Below are 24,924 nucleotides of genomic sequence, written 5' to 3' on the forward strand. Positions count from 1 at the left end.
CTGCTGCTTAAATCATTACTTACCTGATGGTTATCGAATTTTGATCTGCACTACAAGTCACAAGAAGTAGTGTCTGAGTTAAGAAATACACACATACAAACACACACACACATGCACACATACCCCTATTCTGTGCCTTTGAGAAACAGGAACAAAGAAGCTTAGAGCAATAAACAAAAGATCCTGTGGTCAGTTTGTTCCTTTTGAATTTATGAGTTTTTAATATCTCAAAGCATTTCCCTGGAGAACTAGAAATATAAGATCAAAAGTTCTATGGAAAGAAGATAAAAGGAAATTTATTAACTGCCGAACAAGAGTGTAAATAGGTTTAAGCAGGCAGTCACTAGACTTTCTATTACTAAAACTATTTCTTTAACATTCTAGAAATTTCTATTCCTCTTGTACATATTACTTTTGAAACAATGCTGTGAAAAGAAAAAAAAAACAGAAAATGTTAATTTTAAAAAATCGAAAAGATAAAAATTAGTTGAATTCCTAAAAAGAAATTAAATATAACTATTGATATAACTGACATTATTAGAAAGATTTTTTATTAGAAAGATTATAAAAAAAATACTGCCTGTAATTATCCAGGACACATCTTTTAAAATTTAGAGAAAATACATTTTTATAAGCAAAATGTAAGTTACCAAAATCAATCCACAAAGAGGCAGAAACTTTAACATCCAAATAATGCAACAGAGAAAATAATGCAACAGAGACTGGAAAGACTTACTGAAACAAAGACACCAGAACTACATGCTTTACAACTGAGAAAAGATGTCTTTCCCAAAATTATTTAAATGATTTCAGAGCATATGAAAATGAAAACTTCCCTCTATTATTTTTACACCTTAGAATAATATTATTTCTAAAACTTTTAAAAAGTCATATATGTGACTACCATGTATGTATGTTTGTGTGTGTGTGTGTGAGTATTCAACTCCTTTCTTCCTAAAAACTTATTTCAGTTACTTTTTGTAACACTTATTTTGTAAGGCTCCTTTTAGTAATTTAGAATAAAACTCACTAATAGATAAACTATGCCTATGTATACCAAAAATCAATATAATGTTTTAATTACAATATAAGGAATAAAGGTAATTAATAAATAATATATACATAATTAGCAAAAATTTATTAGAAAGCAACATTTGATGTATATGGTCAGATGTTTATGTGCCTACAGACTATTTACTCAAACATTCCTATTGGTGTTAGTAAAGGGATTTTAGGAAACGATTGCCAATTTTTAGTTTTAACTAAAAAAATTAATCTTTTCTCAATTCTTTGAAAAATTGATTTATTTAATACCTCCTCCACCTCCGAACAACTAAAATAGAAGATATGCATTTTAGAAATGAGGTGTAAAATGTAGGTTGAATCATTTCAACAGCTATTCTAATAAAATTTCTAAATTAAACTAAAACAGAACAGTTTACCAAATGATAAAGACTATTCGCAATATCAGCAGAAAGAAATACAACAGTGAAATTCTGAAGTCATTTTCAAGATTATGTGGAATAAACATTGACATGTACTCTTACCTTGTTTTTAATACTGAAATGAATTTCTGAGAATTTAATAAAATTATACAATAACAAATAAAAATATCTTTACATGCTGAGATACAGAAATTTTAAGAGATTTTTAAAAATTTACTAGAATCAATAAAGTAATTTGATAAAGTGGCTGAATGCAAGACAAAGACACACAAATCAATATTTTATTCCTGTTCTGGTAATCATCAACTTGAAACAGAAGTGGAAAATAAACTCCATTCCAAATAGTCATAAAAACTATCAATTTGACAATAAAAGTACATAGCATTAGTAATCATCAGACATAAATTTTATTGACACATGTAAGCCAAAGGATAAGCAAATGGAAGACTAGTAATAATGGAATTTTGGTAATTTGGGGGTTAAGTGTAATTCTACTCTTCCAGCGGCAATAATAAAATGAACATACACAAGATACAAAGCTAAATTTGAGTAGAAAAATGTGAAACATTAAGTATCAGCAGAAAGTACAAGTATATAGTACAAATATATGATTCAGTTACAAATAATTAAATGGCTTCCTGGAAACTCAAGATGGAATTAGTTTGGATTCATAGACCCCTACTTATTTATCGTCCAGTCAGTATTATGAACACACTTAGGTTCTTAGCCTGATAAACGTGCTTCGTTTTGGAATGATGTTTCATTGCGTAAAATCTATTGCTACCATCTGTTTCTCATGACAGAAAAAAAAAGAAAAAAGAAAAAAGCTGATTGCTTAGTGTCTGTGATGTTATGGAAATGATGCCTGCATTCAGTTCTATAATAGACTAAATGACTTACAAGTTTTCCATCCCTGTCAACATTATACATTCTAAATTATGTTTCTCTGTGCTGCTTGGGATCTTGATATACACACAAGATACCAGGAAAAGAAGTCTAAGTTTTCAAAATTATTGATAGTATTTTTAAAAATAATTTTAAAAACCCAAAAACTTAACATTCCCGACTTGAGAATGATAATTCTGGACAGTTTTTGACTGAAAGAAATCTGAAATCCACACGTTAGGCAGTTAATGACACAAGATTGAGGAGGGAAGAAGCCAGTGCTGGCCATAACCTTGGTGCCACCTCAAATGGTTAAGAGCCACACCTTGAAAGACAACAGAGCCAGAGAGGCATGGCCTCAGAGCTGGCTTCAAAGCCATGAGGGGACCTTCAAGAGCTGAGCTCTGCACAAAGGGTACAACTTGTCCTTAATTACCTTTAAGGTCACAACCAAAGCTCATTAGACCCTCATGAATATGAACATACAATACATAATAAATAAAAACATGAATATGCAACACATAAATAAAAACAATTATACCAAAATGCATCACTGGTAGGCACATATGCAGAGGCCAAAATGTGGTATAACCACCAGCTGTTGGTGGGAAATGTCAATCAAAGCTAGATTTGCATATATACAAACCTGGCAGCTAGAACCGCTCTGGGCCATTGCTCTGCTTTCACCCTTGAAAGTGCAACAGATGGAAGAGTCCAACAAAGATCCTGATTTTGGGTCCCTTTAAGATATATTTGAGAAATTGTTATTGATGGTGTTAGGAAAATTACCAAAGCATCACCAGGAGGATGGGTGGGGGGCGGGTGGATGGCGAGTAACTTCAATACAACCACAGACGAAATAGTAAAGAACTCAATTAAATGAATCTAGCAGCTTAAATTTCATGAGTAGATGAATAAGCACCACAAATGAGGCAGATTTATCCTCTTAATCAGCCGGTTCCAACTTGCAGCATTTGTTGTAGTCTACAAGTGGACTGACAGGCTTATCCAAATCAAATATATGAGACAGAGCAATATCCAACCAATGTTTGTCAGACTGTATTTCTGAAGGGAAGGAAAGAGAAATAAAATTTAGTGAAATCAGTAAGGTTATTTTAGCATATGCTAGAAATCCTGAAGATGGTTCTGTATTTAATAAAAATTGCCTACTTTTATATGGCCAGAGAAAAAGCTATACCTATTGCTGAGTGAATGCACTTCTATTAATAAGTACTTTAGAAAGTGGGCCCATAGTCACATAGCCTATGAAACTTCTAATGAGTTTCTTAGAAAAGATAAGACTACTCCTTCAGAAGCCTGAATTAAAAAATGGTTACTCTGATTTTATATTCATTTTCAAATGAATGAATTTGAAAGATAAAACACCAACTATTGGAATATTCTGTTATTACTTCACATCTATAAAATTGTAGATTTGGAAAAGATCCAAGGAAATATTCTTTAAACACTGCCAATAATAAGAATTTAAAACATGTCTCCAGGAGATTAGAGTTGCTTCAGTGCCAGGTGGTAGTGGATGATTTGTCTTTGTGGGAGATCTGGACTTGGCAACTTGAGTGGGAATTTACAAATAACTGAATTCAAACTCCTTTCCTGAATAAAGAAAATACACATTTGCCTTTGTACACACAGACGATTTTAAATAGAATTCTTAGGAGTCATGGAGTGCTGTATATATTTAGGTTTTTTTAAAAGTAAACTTTCTTACTCTACGTCCATTTATTAACCAATTACTTTGAACACCACCTATACACTAAAGCATTCCAATACCAATTTTCCTCTTGAGTCTAGGCTCATATTTAGAATATTAGTGTCTTCATGTCTGAAAGGCATCTCAAATTCATTTCCAACTGTTGCATTGAATGGTATCCATTATGCAATATCTAATCTTCCTTTCTCCTTTATTTATTCACTTTTATTCAATTATCCATTTATTAACTGTCTTATTAACACGGATTATGGGAGAAGCAATATAGGCACTGGGGTTCTAGCACACAAAACCCTTCCCCTCATAAAGCTCACTTCCCAGTATGGTAGACATACCCCAAACTGGGTAAATAACTGAATGTTGGTATAAGAATAATGATATGTGAAATGAAGGGGGGGAAAAAGGACAGGAATTGAGAATGCCATTCAGGGAAATAGCATATCATATTAAGAATAGGGTAGTCAGAGAAAGGCTTAGCTAGATCATTAAAATCGGAGCCAAGACTTGAGAAATATGGGCTGCAAACCACAGGCTCTCTGAGGGCAAAAAAACCTCAAGTAGAAGGATTAGCCAACACAAAGACCTTCCACTATAGATACTGTTGAAGTCCCGCTGAAAAAATTTTGAGGAAGACCGAGTGCTGAGAGCAGAATGATTGAGCTGGAGGGTAGTAAGAGAGAGCTAGTGGAGTGACATAATCTGAATTGCACCTTTAAAAGATTACACAGTCCGGCTGCTATATTGATAATAAACCTGTTAATACAGAAGTTAGAATAGACCAGTTAGAATTCTACTGTGAAATCCAGGTGGAGTTTTGGCTAGGACATTAGCCTTGGAAGCCATAGGAAGTGGTAGCAATATGGATACGTACTGAGGTCAAGCCAACAAGAGGTACAAGTAGGTAGCATGCGAGAAGAAAATCCAGTCATATTTCCCCGTTGTTTAATTTTAGCAAGAAGAATAAGGGTGTTCCCAATTGACAAGACATACAACACTATGGTTGGAGATGTTTGGGAGGAAAGATTACAGATTCTTTTCTGGGTATATTAAGTGATGTATATTAATCAAATATTAAATATTAAATATTTATTTTACAAATATATGTGCAAAGGTAATAAATATTTACTGTACTTAAGTATAAATGTCAAAAAGGCAGATGGATCTAATGTATGGTGTTAACAAGAAAAAGTCTTTATTAGCAGAACCATAATTTCATTTGTGGCAGCAATGTACCTTGCTAAAAATCAAGAGTTTCCAGGTTCTGAGAATCTATGATTGTTCTTGAGATTAGATTCTGGTCAGTAGTATACAGCAGATAGTCAGGTATGGTTTCCAAATGTCCTTAAAAATGAAGATTTACTTATTTATATAAAGATCTTTTTTTCTCCTCTCCACGTTTCTCTTCTGACTGCCTGAAATACAAACATTATGGCAATAACCATAATGGCTATTTTCAGCTACGAGGATGCCACCTTGAGTGTGGAAGGCCACACACAAAATGGTGCAGCGACACGTCCAGAGGAAGTTGGACCGTGGATATCATGAAAGTGCCAGGCTAGCCCTGTCTCCTGACTTCATTTTATTGAAGGAAAAGAAACCCCTGTCCTAATTAAATAACTGGTTTTGGCTTTCTCTGATTAGCAGCTGAACAACAGCAAAAGCTCACATAATGCACCCAAGTTAATCTATTCGATTCTAATCAATGCCTCTATAATCTTTGTTTCATTCTACATTCTATTTAATAGTAACAAGTTAAGCAACTTGCTGCTTTTTGGGTTTTCCTATCACTCCTAAATCAAATCAATAGCAAGGATCTGTGGTTCTTAAAAAAAAAAAAGGATCTGTGGTTCTGTTAATTTTACAACTAAATTCTTCTAAAATGTAAAAACACAAATAAAATGTTAAAGTGACTCTTAAGTCTTATAAACAGAATTCTTGATTCTATAATAAGACCAATCTATCAAATTTTTTTCAGCCTCAATAACCAACCATTGTTAGAAAAATTTAGAAGTTACATTTAATTTATTTCCATGCATTTTATCTTGTCAGTCACATAGTCCTGTTATATCTATCTCCAAAATAGATTCCACTTTCTTTTTCATGATCTTCAGTTTTATGTATGGCACTTACAGAGTACTATGTGAGTTTTTCTTACTTATTTGTTTACATATTTGTTTTCCCAAATAATATGTCTTCTGAAATTAAGGGCTTACGACTTATTGATATCTGTATCCTGTATTTCCAGGGTCTAAAAATTAGTTAAGTGTTCAAAATAATTTACAGAAAATAAACATATAAGTCCACATATGTTAATGTATATATGTGTGTATAATGTACATTCATTTATACACTAGGAGGAGAGAGGGGGAAAATAGAAAATGTGAGTTTTATACCTGAATGTGACTCAGTTATAAACCTAGGATTACTACAATTACTAAAATCAGATTAAATTTTGTTTGTTTTTCTGAAAGTGACTCATTTAAATACTCAACTAAGAAGAATAGGAGTTCAAGATAGAAAACAACTTGTGACTTGAAAATTGACACATGTAATGTGATTCCGAGTAATTTTGTTCAAGTGTGTTATCTCAGAAATATATTTAATATCTAGAAGACTTGGACTTTTAAGATAAGACATCAGGATTTTTTTTTAAAGACTAGGTAGAAAAAAATAATAAAGACTAGGTAGTGATCCAAAATACAACACATAATATTTACAGTACTTGATATTAACTGCAGGGGAGGTTAAAAAAATCCATATACGTGCTCATAAATATGTTGTCAGGGATATTAAACAAGCATATGGTATTTCTACAACAAAGTGTAAATAAATATTTTCTATGTCCAAAGAAAAAGTTAATTAAAAATCCATTACCTGCTATTTCCCAATCTAAAACATTACACTTATAACGTGCTGCTTGAATTGAAGATTGACTACTTGATAAAAATAAAAACAAATCTCTTCAAACTATCAGTTTGATTTAAAGATTCAGAGCCCTTAATAGTGTCAGCTTCACTCTTCTATCTTTACCAGTGATCCAAAGTTGTGAGTTAAGATTCTCTATATCCCAAATATATATCATAAGTAAAAATAGAAACCTGAATGTGGAACTTACCCTACAGCTTAAGTTAATGTAAATTTGAATATTGATAGTTGATAAAACATTATGAACATTTTTTTGCTTCATTAATATTACATAATAATGATTACTAATGTTCAATATATATTATATTTCCATTAAAAAATTTGATGAAAACATAAAGAACAAATGGAGTACAAAATCTACTATACTTACAGTGTATTATGTGAAAAATGTATATAAGGGAATATCTAGACCTGTTACAAAGAAAATATTAATGTATTAAAATAGATTCTTGAAATTGTATGCTGCCAAAATTGTAAATCCTATTTAAGTTTTTTCTTTTGAAGTTATATACAGTTATTAAATTATTAGTTTAATTTAATGAGTTTAATCCTGAATCCGGGTGCTTAATCATGCTGTATAAAATTCATTATACCTTACCTTTGCTTAATTTATAGCCAAGATTAATGAAAATGTCACAGTTAAAAATATTTCAGTGATGCATTTATAGAAATGATTCTGCATTTTAGTATGGTTTCTTATTTACTCACCAATCTATTCCAGACAAAATTAAAAACTCTAGTTGAGAGAATTATATACACATTTGTTATATAGGGATAATTCAATATTAAGAAGGTTTGTTTATGCTGCTGATTTTGCTGGTGCCACTCTGCCACTGAATATAGAATCCCTTTTTGATATCATAGACAGATATACTTCTAGTGTCTGAAAATATGTAGGGAACTCAATTGCCCTCCTTTTGGGGGAATTTTTTTCTGTATTTTAACTGTGTTGATTACCAAAAAAGAGCCACCATTAATTTTCAACCATTTGTCTTATTGTAGATATTCCAAAAATTTTTAAAGACCTTATTTTTTTTTTAGAACAGTTTTAGGTTCAGAGAAAAAGAAGGTACAGATATTTCCCATATGTTCCCTGCCCCTGCACATGCATAGCTTCACCATTATTAACATTACTCATCAGAGTGGTACATTTGTTATGGTTAATGAACCTATATTAACAATTACCCAAAGTCCATAATTTAACTTAGGGTTCACTCTTGATAATGTACATTCTATGGGATGGAACAAGTGTATAATGACATATATCCATCATTATAAAATCATACAGAGTATAATAACATCCTCTGTGTTCTGCCTTTTTATCCCTCCCTTCCCCTCAACCCCTGGCAAGAAACGCAATTGCTAAACATATGGTGAGAATAGGTTTAGTTTTGTAAAAAAAAAAAACCCCGCTAACCTCTTTCAATAGCTGGACCATTTTGCATTCTCACCAGGGATGAAGGACAATACCTGTTGCTCTACATCCCCACCAATTTGGTGTTGTTAATGTTCCAGATTTAAGAGGAAAAAATATAATCTCACATTGCTCTTAGGAGGTAGGTCAGAAGTTGCAGTGTCACTTATGCCATATTTTACAGTCAAGATAAGTCACTAGGACAGGCTGAACTGACATCTAGAAGTGTGGAATGGCAGGTGTTTAAGAGAAGAAAAGGAATTTATAATTACCATCTTTTATTCTATTAGCCACTATCTATTTAACACATTAGATTTTAGTAAATCAAGCATGACTTGGTACTTTTGATAATAAGTAAATATTTCATTAACCAAAAATGTCAAGAAGGAAAAGAAAATGGAACATAGAATGGAACATAGAATAGGTGATCCAAATAAAATAAATGGTAAATTGATAGATATAAATCTCATTTGTATTTGTCATTATTTTAGAAGTAAATTAACATAATTATCAGATTCATTTAAAAGAAACATATGCTGCTTACAATATACATACCTTAAATGTAGAGATAAAGAATGGGTGGACATAAAGGAAAGACTATCCACTGGAAGAAAGACAGTCTCTTCAATAAATGGTGCTGGGAAAATTGGACATCCACATGCAGAAGAATGAAACTAGACCACTCTCTTTCACCATACACAAAGATAAGCTCAAAATGGGTGAAAGATATAAATGTGAGACAAGATTCCATCAAAATCCTAGAGAAGAACACAGGCAACACCCTTTTTGAACTCGGCCACAGTAACTTCTTGCAAGCTACATCCATGAAGGCAAAAGAAACAAAAGCAAAAATGAACTATTGGGACTTCATCAAGATAAGAAGCTTTTGCACAGCAAAGGATACAGTCAACAAAACTAAAAGACAACCTACAGAATGGGAGAAGATATTTGCAAATGACCTATCAGATAAAGGGCTAGTTTCCAAGATCTATAAAGAACTTATTAAACTCAACAGCAAAGAAACAAACAATCCAATCATGAAATGGGCAAAAGACATGAACAGAAATCTCACAGAGGAAGACATAGACATGGCCAACATGCATATGAGAAAATGCTCTGCATCACTTGCCATCAGAGAAATACAAATCAAAACCACAATGAGATCCCACCTCACACCACTGAGAATGGGGAAAATTAACAAGGCAGGAAACAACAAATGTTGGAGAGGATGTGGAGAAAGGGGAACCCTCTTGCACTGTTGGTGGGAATGTGAACTGGTGCAGCCACTCTGGAAAACTGTGTGGAGGTTCCTCAAAGAGTTAAAAATAGACCTGCCCTACGACTCAGCAATTGCACTGCTGGGGATTTACCCCAAAGATACAGATGCAGTGAAACGCAGGGACACCTGCACCCCGATGTTTCTAGCAGCAATGGCCACAATAGCCAAACTGTGGAAGGAGCCTTGGTGTCCATCGAAAGATGAATGGATAAAGAAGATGTGGTTTATGTATACAATGGAATATTCCTCAGCTATTAGAAATGACAAATACCCACCATTTGCTTCAAGGTGGATGGAACTGGAGGGTATTATGCTGAGTGAAGTAAGTCAGTTGGAGAAGGACAAACATTATATGTTCTCATTCGTGTGGGGAATATAAATAATAGTGAAAGGGAATATAAGGGAAGGGAGAGGAAATGTGTGGGAAATATCAGAAAGGGAGATAGAACATAAAGACTCCTAACTCTGGGAAACGAACTAGGGGTGGTAGAAGGGGAGGAGGGCGGGGGGTGGGAGTGAATGGGAGACGGGCACTGGGGGTTATTTTGTATGTTGGTAAATTGAACACCAATAAAAAATAAATTAAAAAAAAAAGAAAATGGCACCCGCCAAAAAGAAAGACATAAAGGACAGAGAAGTGTATTTCATTAAATCACTATCTGCAGAAAAATTGAAAAACACTTTAAAAAATAATACATTTCTAGAAATAGAGACCTGCTGGCATAGCAGAAGTAGAGAAAGCAACTTGAGGGCAAAAGAATCAATCAACGTGGAATATATTTTAAAATTTGCACACAACTTATCACAATCTTAAAAATATTTAAGCAAAAAAAAATCAATAAAAATAAAAGCAGAAGGGATGCCTGGGTGGCTCAGTGTTTGAGCATCTGCCTTTGGATCAGGGCGTGATCCCGGAGTCCAGGGATTGAGTCGCACATCGGGCTTCCTGCATGGAGCCTACTTCTCCCTCTGCCTGTTTCTATCTCTCTTTCTCTCTGTGTCTCTCATGAATAAATAAATAAATAAATACATAAATAAACAAATAAATAAATAAATAAAATCTTAAAAGCAGAAAAAGAACAAAATCCAAATTACACCTAGAGCACTAGAATATAAAAAAGTCATCAGTTATAGACGTTCTGAATAATACAAACTATTTGACATATGTAAAACAGTGCAACTGACAATGACAAAATATATGCTCTTTTCATGTTCATAAGATCACATAGTAGATGATAAGGCTCAACAAACTTGAAACTTCATGACAAAATGTTCAATAGCAATACAGAAATTAATCCAGATCTTTATTACATGATAAATGGATAATCACCAAATGTTTGAAAATTAAATACAGTTTTAAATAACACAAAGTCAAAGTAGAAAACCGAATGGCAATTATAAACTACTTTGAATTAAGTAATAAAAATTAAAATTTGTTATAAACTGATAAATGTTTAGATACACAAGGTAGAAAAATATGCCTTGAGAAATGATCTAGGTGTCCAGCTCAAGAAGTTAAAAAATAAAAAACTGGGGATTATACCCACTGAACTTAGAGGAAGGAAATAATAAAATAGAAGACAAACATATCATGAAGTAATAATATTCTCAGATTTGATTCCATGAAAATACTAAAATATTTTTAACAGAATGATCAGAAGAAAAAGTGAAAGAAAGAAAAAAGTAATATAAAATATTAAAGGAAATATCACCAAAATATAACAAATGTGTACTAAATACAACAGTATGTTTGAAACAATTTTTAAAATAATTTGAAAATTTAGAAGAAATGGACACATTTCTAAAAATGCATAGTTTTTAAAAACTGAAAGAAGTAATAGAAAATTTGAGTTTTCAATACTAATTTTAAGAAAATAGATCTGCAATTAAAAGCCTTTCCCCAAATAAATCTCCAGGCCCAAATGTCTACCTCAATGATTTAATATACATCTTAAATAGTCTCTAAATACATCTTAAATAGGTAGAAGAATTGTTGAGGGCTTCCATGAAGCCAGATACTTTTATTTCCCAAACCTGACAAATACATTAAAAGAATAGAAAAGTAGCATCTGAGAGCCAGGAGCTGGCCTGGAGCTAGCCTTGTACTTTGTACAAGACTTTGGTGTTGCTAAGAACTTGTAGGGCCCTCACAGCTCTACCCTCATGCTCTACTTCATAAATAATTTAACATCAACATCAGAAGAGACCCCTCCGGGAACTCAGTGGATCCAGACAAAACAAGACCACTCCCTATTCACATATAAATTTAGAAAAAAAAAAAGAAATTGTCCAAGCTACAAAAATAGCCAAATAGCCCCATTTCTGCCTAATCTAAATGACTGCTGCTTCCTTAGCAAGAACAACTTTAGCCTCACATTGTTCTTCCTATCTTCTAGATAAGAAATATTAAGATACCAATTATAGCATTATCTCCATTTCCTGATAATATCCAATCCAGGGCAGATCCCCACTTTCTGAAATCCTCAGAAAAACCCCCCAACATCAAACAATTCCTATGTAAGTGAAGACTGTTACTGGGAAGCGGCTTGCTTCCCCTGGTGTGCATTCACCCTCAGAGTAACAAGTCAACCAACACGGCTGTACTCAAATACAGATCTGTTCCTCATAATCCATTTTTTTAAAGGACATTGATATAACTTATATATTGAGCCTAGAATTTTGTAAAATGCAGTGAGAGGTGTGAGATGAGATTAGGGGTTGGGAGAAAGGAGAATGCCAGCCATCGGAGGAGGCTCTGAAGGATTTTAAGGAAGACGGTGTAATGATTGCTCCTGACCTTTTATAATCTTATAAACCCCCCTCCAACTCAGACATTTCACATTGTTCTCGTTCAAGAATGGAGCAAAATCCATTTCTTACTGATTTGATCTGACTCCAGCTTTAATTTTTGTCTATGAGATCAGATTGTCAGGCTTCCCAGAGTCATGGAATGGGTAGGGTGTTTAGGTTCAGCATTTTTAGAACAATCTACTTTTGGGATATTTTATCTACAGTCCCATTCATTCCAAACCAGCTGACGCTGAAAATTACTTGATAGCAAAAAAGGAGTCATTCTGCCTAAAATCTGAAAGAAACTTTATTTTGTGGTAACGAAACACAAGCCATCGCTCTTATCTAATCCCTTCTCACCCTTCCCCTAATTGGCTTTTTTGCTGATCAACTGTGTCAGTTGTGGCCCTCTGGGCCCTGGCCTTGCTCCTGCTGTTCCCCTCGTTCAGAACCCCCTCTGGGGGAGGCATTCTCTTTCCCACCCCCTCCATTCCGGTCAGGCTTCTGCTCAAAAGGGAGCTGTTCTGACAACCTCACCTGCAGTGTCACCTATGGCCTCAGGTCACCCTCTGGCTCAGGGGCACACGTTACACTACAGCATAAAAGCTTAGTACGGGTTTGGAGATATATAAATTAGTTAACAAGAAAAGCTGGAAATCTGTTTACAGACAAAAGCTGGTATCATTCCATTGTTTTCTGCTAATTCTGAATACAGCGTGTTTTTCCTTTTTTTAAGTTTGAGGTTAAGTGAAATAAAAACAAAATAAATGACTTAAATATGAAACCAGCTTCCTTTACTACTCATTTTCTCATCTTTGCTTCCTACGGAGCACGGTACCTAGCTCTTAATTAATAGGTACCCCCTAACCTGAGAAGAAAAGACCTTAAAAAACTTCAATTATTTTTTTTTCCCTTATCAATCTTCAGAGTTTTACTGATCCCTGGAGGCGGAGCTGCTATTGGAATGCAGGTTCATTTCAGCGCAGTAAATGATCTTGAACATTCATTATAGTTTCTATTTACAGAAACTTTAACTCTTTTATAAGTTAATGAACAAAATAGCAACTTGCCATCTTATACTATATCACAAGATAAATTGAAGGAGATGTGCTGTTTTCACCTTCCTGAGGAAATTCCAATGTGATAGATGGAATGTCAGAGCATTATAATAAATGCAAAGGCTTCTAGCCTATTAATCCTACTTGATATGTGATGGAGCAAATTAAGAAAGATTATTTCTGCACTGCATCTACTTTTACATTTTCTTTAGCATCCTTGCCAGTTCAAAACAGTAGCCTCATAGTTTATCATCCCCGGTTTATCTATCCAGCAGATTGATGCATAGGAATGAGAGGTAGGGAGGTAGCACTATTTAAATCAATTCACTGTCCCATATTAACGTTTAGAGAATAAACTATATTTAACATATAGAATATATCTATGTCATAAATATGTGTTTCTATGTTATATATGTATATATATATATATTGCTATGTCAAAATTGTTTTATTACACAGAAAGAGGGAGCTTGACTTAAGGACTGCTTGGAGAAATTGAAGATATAATATTTTAAAATCTTAGCTACGACTACCTTTGGTATTATTTATAAATGATCAAATATACCATGCCATTAAAAGTTACCCTGAGTTTTCTCCAAAGCAGAATGCCCCCTTCAATATATTAAATATAATGCTACCATAAACATACTTGGGGGGCACCTGGGTAGCTCAGTCAGTTGAGTCTGATCTTGGTTTTGGCTCAGGTCATGATCTTGAGGTCATGAGATCAAGCCCTGCATTGGGCTCTGTGCCGAGTGTGGAGCCTCCTTGAGATTCTCTCTCTCCCTCTCCCACTGCCCCTCCCCTGCTCACTTGCTCATGCTCTGTCTCAAATAAATAAACATGTAATAAGGAATATAGTGTATGTAATTTGGTATTTAAGCTGAATATTTGAGATTATTTTGATGCTCAACTTTAATTTAAAGAAGAAAGTACATGATGACTATGGGAAGTCTTTTTTTCTAAAATATTAAGATGGACACCTGGGTGGCTCAGTGGTTGGGCGTCTGCCTTTGGCCCAGGGCATGATCCTTAGTCACTGGAGTCTTGCATCGGGCTCCCTGCATGGAGCCTGTTTCTCCCTCTGCCTGTGTCTCTGCCTCTCTCTCTCTCTCTCTCTCTCTGTCTCTCACTAATAAATAAATAAAATCTTTTAAAAATAAAAAATAAAAAATAAAATAAAATATTAAGAAAATTCTCAAAAGAATAATGAAGAAGATGGTTTTAAATTAAAACATATTAGCTGTTGCTTCTAACGCAGTGAAATTTTGTTTTTAAATCTTTCCTAAAGACTAGGGCAGATCTAGTAATTTACAAATTCAATATATAATACCCCAAGGAATAATAATCATTTTCTGATGTGTAGATGTATTTTCTGAGTGACTTCTCTATCCCTAATCCAAACATGACTCAATCTGAATTTCCATTATGAAATTATTTCAGAAGTGAAATTATGTTTATTTAATTTGTCACTCAATATTAACTGCTGGATAGTTGAAATCTTACGATTGTAGAGGTTGTATTGCCTTGCACTGTAAATTCTTATTTCTTTCATCTTTGTCTTTGCCTTTTGATGGGATTTTGTGCTTTTATGATATCCTAGGACACATTTTTTTTGTACTCAATCTGAAGTCCTGCAGACAAATATACTCTCATTGTTATATAGTAAGAGGTAACCCCTGAGATTTAAACTTTTAAAATCCGTGCACCAACGTGGTTAGCCATCCAATTGAATGAAAGAAATTTTAAAAAATTATAATTAAAAAAAATTGAAAAAAGAAAGAAATTTTAAAGTCTTGGATTCCCAAAACTCTAATCCAAGTGACCTAATTTTAATATGAAAAATGTACAGAGTATGGTAATAGTGTCACATGAGGAAATTTATCCTATTAAACCCTGATTCAAAAATTATATGTGATTAAAAGAGATTATCTGGATGAATCAGAATATGGAAGGCTTGGCTCAAAAATGAACAATTTGTTCATTAAAATTCAGGATAAAGAGACACTGTGTTTTCAGGAAAAAGGATAAAACTTCTTTTACAAGATTCATAATTGCCTGATTGTAATATTTCTTTAAAATAGTCATTTCCAGGCAGTCTGGGTGGCTCAGCAGTTTAGCACCTGCCTTCAGTTCAGGGCGTGATCCTGGAGACCCAGGATCGGGTCCCAGGACAGGCTCCCTGCATGGAGCTGGCTTCTCCTTCTGCCTGTGTCTCTGACTCTCTCTCTCTGTCTCTCATGAATAAATAAATAAAATCTTTAAAAAATAAATAAAATAAAATAAAATAGTCATTTCCTTTTGCTGTAGATTGATGCTTTATAAGGAATCCTACTTAAAAAAAAAAAGGAATCCTACTAATTATTATTTGGTTCTCCATATGTAGTGATACTAGAAAGAGCTTCCTATTTATTTATTTATTTATTTTTAATTTATTTTTTATTGGTGTTCAATTTACTAACATACAGAATAACCCCCAGTGCCCGTCACCCATTCACTCCCACCCCCCGCCCTCCTCCCCTTCTACCACCCCTAGTTCGTTTCCCAGAGTTAGAAAGATGAATGGATAAAGAAGATGTGGTTTATGAGCTTCCAATTTAGATAATAGAAGCATTGCAATTCGTGGAAAAGTTTATTTTTACTTCTAAATGAATGAAATACCAATTATAGTTATGTACTTTATTCTCTTAGTGTGTTCTAGTGCTACGTTTCCTCCCAAGATATAATCATTTCTAGATTATAGAAATACTACTATTTGTACATGTACACATGTACAAAGACAGTGTCATATGTGGAAGGAGCTCTGTGGTCCTCCTTGCAATATGTTTAAACTTACTGCTGTGCCTTTTCAAATTTTGAGGTGATGACCTAGATCCAGGACTGGTTCATGGAACTTGATCCCAGCAATGTAAGAAACTTCACTGTAAGGGATGCGTCCAAAAGAGAGGCAGGAGGAAAATCAACTTTTAGTGAAATATGTATGTTATACACTAACAGATCATTTGAAAACAGTGAACACTTGGAGTGACCTTGGTGGATGGAAAGAATAAATACAATTTCATAGAACAGTGCAAACCCTCACCCTTCAATGCTAGTCCAACACCTATTGTAATAAATAACTCTCAGGCCCATAATATAGTTTCTGTGAATTGCTTATGTTGATGGTGTGCAGCATGTCATTTACATTCCATGATAAATAATAAAACATCTCTGGTGCCATAGCACTTCCATTATGCTCTCTATTACGGTCTGTGACCAGGTTGAAATTGAATTTCAAATTTAAAATCTACCCTGGCTTATTGCAATTTTACAACTGAAGTTGAATTATTTAAACTTTTTTCATGGCACTTTTAGACACCACAGACCAGAGCATAATTGCTAACTAATTAGATAATATGTCTGAGTAAAAGACACAAATTAAAACAGATGGAAAGTTATAATACTGCTCTGATAAAGAACTGATGGATTAATGTGTTCTTCACCTATAGTATATTCAATATTCTTTCAAATTATCAGTAAAATTGGTTTAAACATTATATTCAATACCACATTAAATTTTGTTCTTTGATGCATAAAAAATCATTTTTTCTTTTGATTTTGAGTAATATTTCACCCTTTATCCAATTAGACCAAAGAATTTATGGGATCCAAATAAACTAGCTGCATATATGAGCAGTAGTATTTCAAGGGGAATATGCCCTCAGTGATTTATCAGAAAACCTTGTTAACTTGTAAGGATGATTCATAAGTTGCTGCACTCAAAAGCAAAGCAGAGTGTGTGAGAAAAGCCAAGTAGAGATGCTGCATTCTGAATTTGTACTGGTTTTAGTAACTATCAACACAATTAATACCCTCACTCCGTGCACTGTGAAGCCTTTGTGAAATATACCACTGCACACCGATATCTAATTTTTAATGACTTAACCACCTAAAATTTGGTGGTCATCGATTGCTCTTGATTTATTATTGCTACTGCTATATTATTATGGTTATTATTATTATTATTATTATTATTATTAAGTAAACCCTTTATTATAACCTGGGCATATTGCTGATATCTTTGCTTAGTTAATGCATTTTATTTTCACAGCAACATGATAAGGCAGGTGCTCTTATTATTTGCATCACATCTGTAAGTAACATAAGTTTATGGAAGCTAAGAAAGACACAGAAGCAGGCCACCCCTCACCAATTTTTTCCCTTGACTTGAAGTCATTATTCTCTGATTTCTCATTTTGCATGCAGACAATTCTTACCTTCAAATTCAGATTATAAATGTGCTAAGTCATAAGGTCACATTTTATATATTTTTTTCTCTTTCTCACAGCTCTTATTACAGATAGTGCTTCTAGCTGATTGCTTGATTAGTCATTCTGAAATATTGTTATGGGTTAAGTTGTGTCTCCTGCAAAAGATGTGAAGTCCTAACCCCCAGTAACTGTGAATATGACCTTATTTCAAAATGGGGTCTTTGCAAATGATCAAGTTAAGATGAGGCCATTAGTAGTGCCTCTGATCCAGTATGACTGTATCCTTACAAACCAGGGGAAGATTTCGACACAGAGAAACATGCATACGGGCAGGAACCATGTCAACATGAAGGCAGATATCAGAGTGATACATTTACAGGCCGAAGAATGCCAAAAATTTCCAGCATACCACCAGAAGCTAGCAGAGAGGCATGGAACAGATCCTAACATGCCATGCCATCAGAAGAAACCAACTGTGTCCGCACCTTGATCTCAGAACTTCTAAGTTTCCAGAACTGTGAGATAATCAATATCCGCTAGACTGCATACTAGTTCTGTGGTACTTTGTTAGAGCCATCCAAGCAAACTAATAACAAACATGCTGCATTCCTTTGCTTAAAACAAGTATATTACATATAAATATGTCTGACGAAAAATAAAATATAAATCACTGTTATATTTTATTTAAAATGGCAAAGACTTTTTTAGCCTAAGAATCTAAAAAAATAAAAGCACAGTATATAATAGTGAAAAATACATGTTTTTAAAATCTACTGGCTATTAAATGTAAGATCTAAAAGACTCAGACTGAAATTAAATTCCTTTTTTTTTTTTTAAGATTTTATTTATTCATGAGAGACACAGAGAGAGAGGCAGAGACATAGGCAGAGGGAGAAGCAGGGTCCCTGCAGGGAGTCCGATGTGGGACTGGATCCAATCCCGGGACTCCGGGATCATGCTCTGGGCTGAAGAGAGGCACCCAACCACTGAGCCACCCAGGCATCCCAACTGAAATTAAATTTTAATTTAGCTCTTGACTTTGGAAATTAAATACAATTATTTATTTAATATAAATGTTTTAATTTACTGAACTTGCAGAGAAGAATTTGTTGTATAGAATTTCCTAACTATAATTTTTCACAATTATATTTGGTCCTTTTCAAGTGTCTATTTTTCAAGCAGATTTTAAAATAATGACCAAACATAATGGTATGGTAGCCCATTTTAAAATTTACTCAATACAAATAAACACATATGCTTCTAGGAAAATTATTTTAGAAATAAGAGCAGTTTTAGAAGAAACTGGATTTTCACTTGGAACTATGCAATTTTTTTTATTTAGGTCCAGAAAAACGCTTTTTTCTATACCTAAATTGCATTTGGAAAAATTCAGGCTACTTTCCAACAAAACATTAAGAAAGCAATTTCATCCTTGGTCTTGGATTTCTTAAAGCAAACTCCTTTTGCTTATTTTCTATGAGGTATTACTACCAGTTTTTGATCAACTATAAGAATCTGTACGTTAAGAATTATTTCAAGACTTTCCTGAGAATAATGTTTAATAGAAAACCATAATACGAAAGGTACTTAACAAAAGTAACTAATGAAATACATAATTTACTCATTTCCATATTAGAAATGTAATTGTCTAAATTCGCAAAAATAATGTCAACTTCATTTAATTCTAATAGAGAAAAATGAATTTTCCATATCCTTCTTTGACATTAAACCAATTGTTCTATAGAGAATCTCACTTATTTTAATTACAAATGGCCTTTATCTATGTGAAAGAAAACTCATATCTAAACTCATATCTGATGTGTTTTAATTTCATGGAAAATATTTATGAAAATACTGATAATAATTAGACACTCAGAAAGAGACTCCAAACTTTTCTTCCTATCACCCCAATAAATATTTTCAAACTTAATCAAGGTCAACAACAATAGTTCCTTCACCTCTGATCCAAAGCTTCTTAATTGTTAGCTTTCAAGACCTAATTTAAAATAAATTGATGAAATAGAGTTTTAAATGTCTTCTAATTCCTTTTGGCTTTTCATTTTAATAAGCGTTCTAGCTGGTCACTTTACCAACCTGAAAACTTATATTATGTATGTAACTCAATTCACTCTTTGATAATAAGAACGGAGTGGACAGGGGCACCGGGGTAGCTCAGTGGTTGAGCATCTGTCTTTGGCTCAGGTCGTGATCCCGGGGTCTGTGTCTCTACCTCTCTCTCTGTATCTCTCCTGAATAAATAAATAAAATCTTTTAAAAAATGGACAGAAATTATATGAGTATTAATACTTTGCATTGAATATTGTTTAGTATACTTTCAACAATATATGAAAAATATACCATACTTTCCTCTTGTGCGTTTGATCATTTCAACCTCCTTCTGTATTGATATGCAAATTAATAGTAATTTGCACCTAATTACGTCATGAAAATTTATATTTATGATCATGACCCTACATTTCCTACACTTAAAACTAAAATATATATCTTATTTCCATACGTATTACAATTTTTTTTCATTGCATTGCATTAAAACCAATTATAGAAGTTAATGAAAACCTTACAAATGTCAGGAGTATGTGGAGGAAATCTGACATGGTCTGATTCGTAAAAACAGCCTTCATGACATTACATGTTCTGTCTCTATTTCCTATCTTCCTGTCTGTCTCTTTCTTTTTAGCCAAGTTGGTAAAATCCCTCTGCCTGTATAAACATCAGTTTTCTTGTTTATGAAGTAGACAGGCTTGATCAAATACTAATGAAAATATCTTCCTATTTATGTTTAGTAATTCTATTTTTGTCTAGGAAAATATGTACTTCATTAGCATTCAAGAAATCAAAGTAAATACTAGACTTAGATAATATAGGATAAATTTATAAAATATTTACCGTTTTAAATTTTTATCAGTCACTACTCTGGGGAAAAAAAATAATGACAGAACACTCTAACTCAATCAATGAAAACAGGTTCGATAGTGTGGTTATTTACATTGTTAAACAGGCTTACAGGCATCAAACAAGGAAAATTAAATAACCCGTAGCTAGTAGAGAGCCGTTACCAGTCCTAGGAATCAGTGTGCAAGAGAGGAGAGCAGCTACTCGAACCCGAAGAAGGTTTGAATGGAAAGGTCCAATCCATAGTGGTCAATATGCTACTGGTCACTATTCAGAAGAGAAGAAACTGGGGAAATGGGTCCCCTCGAGGATATCCAGCCCAGAACTTTCTCCCCTGAGACTGATTGGTCCTGATGCCCCAAGTTCAAATTTTCTTTGGGTTAATATCTTCACAGGGTATATCAATTTTTGCCTGTGGAGAAAAATGGCATGTTGTTCAATCGCACTGCCCTAGGGAGGGCATTAGATTATCATACTATTCATTAAACAGAATTTCAACTATTTCTATTATTTTCAGTCCTACCATCCTCTTCAGAAGTCTCTGATATCTATCAAAGCAGAACTAAGAAAACATATCAATTAATTTATTTTTAGACATGCATATGTTAAAATTCTAATTTGTATGCAAGGAATATGCATGTTTGCTTTTGTTTAGTACATGGGGTCATACTTTTTAATTCCTCAGGAGACTTCCAAAAATGGTTAGTGTCTTAAGCAAGAGAGCCACAGGGATTATGCTTCATGATTAAGACTACTTAGATGTGGAGCTAGATCATCGGACTGAAAATCCTGGTTCCCTCATTTATCAGTAGCGTAGGTAGGAATAACTGCTTAAAATCTCTGAGCCTCAGTTTTCACATGTGAAAGTAGAACTAATCTGTAATTAACAGAGATATCGCATGTTACATTCAGTACAGTGCCTGGAGCACTGAAGTCACCATTACTGTATTAATAACCGGATTTATTTTGTTTTGCTTTATTTTATATAGGATCATCTGCAGAGAAAAGATCACTGGCCACCAGGAATGAATTTGGGGAAGCTTGTTATAGAGGCGGCATTCTAAAGATGTTCGTATTAGTTCCTTGTTGATGTAACAAATTACCACAAATTTAGTGGCTTAAAGCAACATAAAATCATTATCCTTATAGTTCTGCAGATCAGAAATCTGAAATGCTTTTCACTGTGATAAAATCAAGGACCTGGCAGGTGTTTGCCCTTCTCCTGGAGATTCAGTCCTTGAAAGAGTTCTTTCCTTTCTTTCCCCAGCTTCCAGAGGCCACCTATACTGTTTGGTTTTGGCACCTCGTCAAAGCTATCAGTGTAGCACCTTTCATTCTCTCTCAGACTTGGACCCTCTACCCCTTTCTTGAATTATAAGGAATTTTGTCCTTATCCTCACGCTACCCACCTAATGCACCATAATCTCCCCTTCTCAACAACCTTAATTTAATCACATCTACAAAATTCCCATTGCCATGTAAGATAACCAATTTATAGGTTCTGAGGATTGGGACATGGACACCTTTGGATGACCATTATCCTGCCCATTGTAATTCAGTCAAACACTAATCTATATACTCATGTAAATGCTTCAGATATGGAATTAAGGCTAAATATCAGCTGAACATAAAATATGGATATAATCTTGGATTATCCTGGATATTGCTAGTTAGGCTACTTGATTATTATTTTTCGATTGCTCTTTAAACCATATTAATATATATGTGGGGTTTTGCACAATAGACATCAAATAAGTTCTCTATATTTGCTCATGTCTTCCTAGGACTAATGGGAAATGCGCGCGCACACACACACACACACACACATATAATTTAATTTTGACAGAGAATTAACAGAACATTTAAGAATAGATCTGTTTCAATTTGGCTAAGTCTTTCTTGAAAATAATTCAGAGGAAGTCCCTGTATCAATGAAAGACAATCTTCCTCATAACTGTACAAGTTAGCTGACTACAGAGTTTCTCAAAATCCATGAGTTATGAAGCTGTGTGGAGATAACTGTATTAATTATATCAATAGTTCCCTTGTCCCCTATTGACCACATGTCCCCACTCCAGCAAATTCTTCTCATCGAGAGATAACATGCTTTCAGTATTCCTTAAAGGGAGAATAAACACTTTCGTGGACTAAACACATGTAGATTTGAAATTACATGACTCATAAAGAGTATATTATATCATTTGTTTGCCATAACCATAAGTGAATATAAATGTTTGACAGTAATGCCTCCTTTAGAACTTTTACACCCCTTTGGTTAGTTCTGCCTGCGGACAGCTCAATTCTTCCCGCTCCACCACACCACTTCTCTGGTACAAATGCACAGCCAGTTGCAGCTGGAACAGCAACAATGCAACCTGGCAACAATGCGGCCCCGCATACTAACACAGGCGGTGTCACCACCATGATCATGTCACCCACAGGAACAACCAAGACAGCCAAGACATAGAGTCAGGAAACTCTCCAGAATTCCCAATTTCCTTTAACAAAGTGAAATGATTCTATGTCTGAAACAGAGGGCCAGTGTGCAGATGGTGGTCTATTTGTCGAGAGCTTTTCTGTCCACTTCAGCCAGTGAAGAGAGCTGGTTGTCAGGGGAGGATGAACGTGGGGAGATGGCAGGTGTGGGTGCTCTGGGCTGTGCAGATATTATACCTGCAGATGCTTTAAAATCTAAATTTATTTTTTTTTTCTTTTAAAACCTAAATTTAAAAGAGAGTCATCAAGGAAACCAGCCTTCACCACCTTGACTCTGATGACCTCCCAATTCAAAGACAATGTCCTCTCTGCTGAATTTGCCAATAAAAATGGGCAACAGCTGTCTTGGGTTTTTTTTGGTGGTTGTTATTTCAGGTCTATCACTCTTGCAACATTGTGTTCATTCAAAAGGAAGAGAGAAGATATATATGATAACCATTTTTGCTTAACTAATTTTTATTTCTAGCAGGTAAATGTAGGTACTAGTACTGGGACGATCTCAGCTTCTTGTACTTCGACAGCAAAAGGCCCTCCTATACTCCACATTCGAACTGAAAAGAAAAACTGAAATCTCTGATGAAACTGTTATGTGTATTTATGAATATTAATGAGTAAAAACTGCTTGAATGGTTTACCTAATATATATATATTCATGGTTTATTATATATTTTATGTATATATATATATATATATATATATAGTCTCACCAAATTTAGGATTTGTAAATTATAAAGTACCTACTATCTTAAAATCAGAAGACGGGGAAAAACGAATCACTAACTTTACATACAATTTTTATTACATAGCTCTGATGGTAGTATCATTTTCCAGATGCATGTCTCTGTAAAATCTGTTTTTGTTATTTTGATTTTTTTAATAAATTATATTTAAAAATAGTATATTGATTTTGATTATTTTGATTATTTTGATTTATTATTTAAAATATATTTTGATTATTTTTAAAATAATCATTTTGATTATTTTTTAAAATAAATTTCTTTATATTTAAAAGCAATTTTAGAGTCACAGCAAAACTGAACAGAAAGTAGAGAGTTCTCGTATACCTTCTCTCACCAAAATCCCACGTAGGAGTGGGACATTTGTTACAATCAACGAACCGACACTGTCACACCATTACCACCCAAAGTCCATAGTTTATGTTAGGGTGTTGACTTTCTATGGGTTTTGACAAATGTATAATGACATCTATCCCCCAGTACAGCATCATAAAGAATAGTTTCACTGCCCTGAAAATTCTCTGTGTTCTACTTATTCTTCGCTCCTTCTCACCAAAGCCTGGACAACCACTGATCTTTTCACTGTTTCAATACAATAGCTTTACTTTGAAAAGAGTGGAAAGATTAGTGATTATATGGTCGTGATCATCAGTATGTAGCCTTTGAAGATCGGCTTCTTTTGTTTAGTAACAGACCTTTAAGTTTCCTCCACGTTTTTTCCTGGCTTGATGGCTCATTTCTTTTTTAGTGGATAGATATACCAGAATACAAGAACTTCTATTAACTTTCAGTGAGATATAGTCTCTTACCTTTATCCATTGTAAAGTCTTCTATGTCTGTCTTTGCTTTGTTATATTCCATTAAGAATACTGATAATAAAATTTTGAGTCAGGTTAGGAGTGTTTGATTTTAGATTTAACGGGTGAGTGAAACCATAATTTAGTAAATGCTTCATGTTTTAAAGCACCTGCTCATTGTCATCAGTAATATACATATATTCCTT

General features: G+C 33.9%; 1 long non-coding RNA gene across 1 annotated transcript in view; it reads left to right on the forward strand.

Moving 5' to 3' along the window:
* Positions 1–22,524, forward strand: part of LOC144305463 (uncharacterized) — a 73,537-nt gene extending 51,013 nt beyond the window's left edge. The window contains exon 3 of the long non-coding RNA XR_013372472.1: positions 21,678–22,524. This is a non-coding gene — a long non-coding RNA (uncharacterized LOC144305463). The remainder of the gene's footprint in view (positions 1–21,677) is intronic.
* Positions 22,525–24,924: the final 2,400 nt, after the last annotated feature.

The sequence above is a fragment of the Canis aureus genome, chromosome 35 (assembly GCF_053574225.1).
Source record: "Canis aureus isolate CA01 chromosome 35, VMU_Caureus_v.1.0, whole genome shotgun sequence".
In the NCBI taxonomy this organism is placed as follows: Eukaryota; Metazoa; Chordata; class Mammalia; order Carnivora; family Canidae; genus Canis; species Canis aureus.